The sequence below is a fragment of the Haliotis rufescens genome, unplaced genomic scaffold, assembly GCF_023055435.1.
Source record: "Haliotis rufescens isolate VD_foot unplaced genomic scaffold, xgHalRufe1.0.p SCAF_24, whole genome shotgun sequence".
In the NCBI taxonomy this organism is placed as follows: domain Eukaryota; kingdom Metazoa; phylum Mollusca; class Gastropoda; order Lepetellida; family Haliotidae; genus Haliotis; species Haliotis rufescens.
The window spans coordinates 2,041,129-2,047,128 of NW_025963935.1; the positions used below are offsets into that span (position 1 = coordinate 2,041,129).

At 43.2% G+C, this 6,000-nt stretch overlaps 1 protein-coding gene across 1 annotated transcript in view; it reads right to left on the minus strand.

Annotated features, from left to right (window-relative positions):
- The window catches only part of LOC124119029 (bestrophin-4-like), a 46,338-nt gene extending 43,684 nt beyond the window's left edge, over positions 1-2,654 (minus strand). The window contains exon 1 of the mRNA XM_048401952.1: positions 2,583-2,654. The gene's annotated coding sequence lies outside the window, so the exon portion shown is untranslated. The remainder of the gene's footprint in view (positions 1-2,582) is intronic.
- Between the last annotated feature and the right edge of the window lie 3,346 nt (positions 2,655-6,000).

The window sequence follows — 6,000 nt, forward strand, 5'->3', positions numbered from 1 at the left end:
ATACATGTCATCGTATCCCAATTGCATGGATCGATGCTCATGATGTCAATGACTGGACTGTCTGGTCCAGACTCGATTATTTACAGACCGCCGTCATGTGGTTGGAATATTGCTGAGTGTGGCGTTAAACGACAAACAAGCAAACAAACAGACCAGACACGGCTTGTATTTCTACAAACCAGGTGCAAACTCGCGTCTGGAAGGTGTTAGCCGCCCATATTGTCTCGGTACACCACCAACTATTCAAGGAAAATGTAACAATTTCCAGTTACATAGGTGATCGATATCACGATATGTAACCAACATGTTACTGAGGTATGAGTTCAATCAGCTTCTTTCATCCATGTGTTCAAACGTCAATGATTATGTTAATCTCTAAGACTACTACTACTAGTACTACTACTGCAGATGCTACTACTACTACTACTACCACCATCACTACTACTGCAGATGCAACTACTACTACTACTACCACCATCACTACTACTGCAGACGCTACTACTGCTACTACTACCACCATCACTACTACTGCAGATGCAACTACTACTACTACTACCACCATCACTACTACTGCAGATGCTACTACTACTACTACTACCTCCATCACTACTACTGTAGATGCTACTACTACTTCTACTACCACCATCACTACTACTGCAGATGCTCCTACTACTTCTACTACTACCATCACTGCTACTGCAGATGCAACTACTACTTCTACTACTACCACCATCACTACTACTGCAGATGCAACTACTACTTCTACTACCACCATCACTACTACTGCAGATGCAACTACTACTTCTACTACCACCATCACTACTACTGCAGATGCAACTACTACTTCTACTACCACCATCACTACTACTGCAGTTGCTACTACCACTTCTACTACCACCATCACTACTACTGCAGATGCAACTACTACTTCTACTACCACCATCACTACTACTGCAGATGCAACTACTACTTCTACTACCACCATCACTACTACTGCAGATGCAACTACTTCTTCTACTACCACCATCACTACTACTGCAGATGCAACTACTACTTCTACTACCACCATCACTGCTACTGCAGATGCAACTACTTCTTCTACTACCACCATCACTACTACTGCAGATGCAACTACTACTTCTACTACCATCACTACTACTGCAGATGCAACTACTACTTCTACTACCACCATCACTACTACTGCAGATGCAACTACTACTTCTACTACCACCATCACTACTGCTGCAGATGCAACTACTACTTCTACTACCACCATCACTACTACTGCAGATGCAACTACTACTTCTATTACCACCATCACTACTACTGCAGATGCAACTAATACTTCTACTACCACCATCACTACTACTGCAGATGCTACTACTACTTCTACTACCACCATCACTACTACTGCAGATGCAACTACTACTTCTACTACCATCACTACTACTGCAGATGCAACTACTACTACTACTACCACCATCACTACTACTGCAGATGCAACTACTACTTCTACTACCACCATCACTACTACTGCAGATGCAACTATTACTCCTACTACCACCATCACTACTACTGCAGATGCAACTACTACAACTACTACTAGTCTTACTACTGCAGATGCAACTTCTACTATTACTATCGCCATTACTAGTACTACTACTAGTGTTACTCTTACTACCACTGCCACTATCAATACTACTACAGCTCCTGCTACTACTGCTACTACTACTACTAGTGTTGCTTCTTCTACTACCACCATCACTACTACTACTTACTACTACTACTAAAGCTACTACTACTAGTACTACTACTACTACTGGTACTACTGCTACTACTACTACTACTACTACTGCTACTACTACTACTAGTGTTGCTACTTCTACTACCACCATCACTACTACTACTTACTACTACTACTAAAGCTGCTACTACTAGTACTACTACTACTACTGCTACTACTACTACTACTACTGCTACTTCTACTACCACCATCACTACTACTACTTACTACTACTACTAAATCTGCTACTACTAGTACTACTACTACTACTACTGCAGCTCCTGCTACTTCTGCTACTACTACTACCACTAGTGTTGCTACTTCTACTACCACCATCACTACTACTACTTACTGCTACTACTAACGCTGCTACTACTAATACTACTACTACTACTGCTACTACTGCAGCTCCTACTACTACTGCTACTACTGCAGCTCCTACTACTACTGCTACTACTACTTCTACTAGTGCTGCTACTTCTACTACCACCATCACTACTACTTCTTACTACTACTAAAGCTGCTACTAATGCTACTACAACTGCAGGTGCTACTAATACTGTTACTTCATCGAGTACAACTAACGTTATCCAACGCATCAGATTTTCTAACTAATACAATTGCAAACTAAGACAATTATCCAATTCATTCCTGACTGTTTTAACACAGTGTCCTTCCCGTATTGTTTCAACTGTTTGGAGAATTGTGCAATACATCAACTTCAAAGTGGCCTGAGATTCACGCCATCCACACATGAAATACATTAGAAGCTTCAACATGTTTTAAAAAGACAACCAACCTGACCGCCATGGACGCAGGACGCTCGACGCGGTCTCCTGGCTACATTGGGACGACCATGCTCGACATATGACGTCACATAGATGACTAGCTAAGACATATTGTCTGTCAGTCTCCTTGACGGACGCAATGAATACTTAATATTACATGGTGAGTGGGGAGAAAGTGTCACCGCTCCCACAAAGAACTGACTTTCGTTTGTTTTGCTGGATTCATTACCACTGTATTTATGTATGCATGATGTATCCTGAACAAAAAATGTTAGGGATCATCACTATTTAGGGGGATGTTTTTTGATGAAATTGTGAGCTTGGTCTTCACTGCAAAAATGTCCTTAACGTTTTTGTTCAGTGTAATATGATGTTTTTGGTTTTGGTTTGGTTTGTTGTTTAACGCCGCACTCAGCAGTATTCCAGTTATATGACGGCGGTCTGTAAATAATCGAGTCTGGACCAGACAATCCAGTGATTGACAACATGAGCATCGATCCACGCAATTGGGACCGATGACATGCATCAACCAAGTCAGCGAGCCTGACCACCCGATCCCGTTAGTCGCCTTTTATGACAAGCATAGTCGCCTTTTACGGCAAGTATGGGTTGCTGAAGACCCTATTCTACCCCGGATCTTCACGGGCCCAGTGTCATATCAGATGCAAGCAAACTCACATCACATGCACGGTACATGTCAAATTCTGAAGTCAGTCAACAAATCTTCCCCAGAGAAGAGCGTCCACTGGCCTTTTTATCAAAGTCTTGTTTCCACCCATGCTCACTTTTCTGCGCTGAATGTGGGGAGAAAGTGTCACCGCTCCAAAAAAGAACTGACTTTCGTTTGTTTTGCTGGATTTATTACCACTGTATTTATGTATGTGACAGGATCAGATAGTTCTATATATTTTGAGAGTTTTATTAGTTTAGATTTTTACTGAATTAAATATTCAGTCAAGTATGTTTTAAACATATACTTCACACTTCAGCTCTCCTAATTCTCTGTTTCAACTTACTGCATGAGTACTTTGCTACAGCCTCCATCACCTAGTGCACTATCACACAATAGCCTCCCGAAGCGCGCCCCTCAAAGCACCTTCGTGTTTAACTTTCTAGCTTACTGTCTCCAGTTTAAAGGGTTTAGTTTTTACTACAGTTAATATCACATTTGATGTTACTGTCGAACACACGTATAGCACTGGACGTTGTAGAATTCACAATTTGGACTAATTGTGGTGTTTGATTTATAGACTTTGGAATTCACTTCTAAAGATGTAGCTGTATTACTCGTGCAGAGGTCTGTGTCTGGACTGATGAACCCAGGTCCACACACTTGGGTTTAAGAAATTTATCAGTAATAAACTTGGGTGTAACTGCGAACAACACCTGCGTCTGTCCTTCATATCATGACGCAGTTCCGGTTTTATGTATGCATGATGTATACTGAAAAAAAAATGTTAGGGATCATGGCTATTTGGGGGGATGTTTTTTTTATGAAATTGTGAGCTTGGTCTGCAAAAATGTCCTTGACGATTTTGTTCAGTGTAATATGAAATGCAAAAAAACTCACATCACATGCACGGTACATGTCAAATTTTGAAGTCAGTCAACGAATCATCTTCCCGAGGCATGAGAGTCCACTAGCCTTTTTATCAAAGTCTTGTTTCCACCCTTGCCACACCAAGCTCACTTTTCTGCGGACCGCCTCCGTGGTCTAGTGGTAGAGCGTCCCCTCGGAGAGCGGAAGGTCAGGGGTTCGATCCCCGGCCGCGTCATACCAAAATACGTTAAAAGATGGTACTTGTTGTTACCCTGTCTGCCGCTCGGCATTGAAGGGCTAAACAAGGACTGGTCGGCTCGGAGTCAGTATACTGTGTCTGAGTGGGGTATTCATGTTAAACTGCGGCATTGTATCTCAGTGAGCTAGCACTATAAATCGGCATCAGTCCGAAATAGTACAAGCGGCCACACAAACACACGTCGCTATATAAGTGCAATAATCTTGGACGCGACCTTAAACCCAACTTCACCTCACCTCACTTTTCTGCGCTGAATGTTATAGGACTATCGCACATATCGATCGTCCAACCAGAGAATGTTTCACAAAATCACAATCCACGCCTGCTGTGCCTTCGTATGAAAGAGATTTATCACTGCCTGTCTTGGTTGATACAATCTTTTCATGGATGAAATCGCGAATGATTTCGTTATCTGATCGACTAGGTCGTCGCCTGAGGTAGTCACCATCTTTGTGAAGCTGTACGAGCTTTGATTGGATATCGCGTTTTCGTTACAAGGGGCACAACTCGTGATCTACGCGTGGTGGCGCCAGGGTCGAGCCGAGCAAAGTGGCCTTGATGTGGCAAGGGTAGAAACTAGGCTTTGATATGAGCTAATGGACACGCCTTGATGTGGCAAGGGTAGAAACTCGGCTTTGATATAGGCTAGTGGACACGCCTTGATGTGGCAAGGGTGGAAACTCGGCTTTGATATAGGCTAGTGGACACGCCTTGATGTGGCAAGGGTGGAAACTCGGCTTTGATATAGGCTAGTGGACACGCCTTGAAGTGGCAAGGGTAGAAACTCGGCTTTGATATAGGCTAGTGGACACGCCTAGATGTGGCAATGGTGGAAACTCGGCTTTGATATAGGCTAATGGACACGCCTTGATGTGGCAAGGGTGGAAACTCGGCTTTGATATAGGCTAATGGACACGCCTTGATGTGGCAAGGGTAGAAACACGGCTTTGATATAGGCTAGTGGACACGCCTTGATGTGGCAAGGGTGGAAACTCGGCTTTGATATAGGCTAATGGACACGCCTTGATGTGGCAAGGGTGGAAACTCGGCTTTGATATAGGCTAGTGGACACGCCTTGATGTGGCAAGGGTGGAAACTCAGCTTTGATATAGGCTAATGGACACGCCTTGATGTGGCAATGGTAGAAACTAGGCTTTGATATAGGCTAATGGACACGCCTTGATGTGGCAATGGTAGAAACTAGGCTTTGATATAGGCTAATGGACACGCCTTGATGTGGCAATGGTAGAAACTCGGCTTTGATATAGGCTAATGGACACGCCTTGATGTGGCAATGGTAGAAACTCGGCTTTGATATAGGCTAATGGACACGCCTTGATGTGGCAATGGTAGAAACTCGGCTTTGATATAGGCTAGTGGACACGCTTGCCTCGGGAAGATGTCAACGAATATACTTCCTCCATTATCCTGTACATTAATATATCCAGGCTTTTGTGATGAATGACCAGTATCCATTCACCAACATTTTGTTGCATCTTGGAAGTGGCCACCTCAATATCAATTTGGAGCCTAATTAGAAATGTTCAATGCTGAAAATACCTGTCCAGTTAACTTAAGCTCTTTGGCGCGGCCAAGTTTGTGATAAGTTAGAGGCGGAGACAAACGAAGT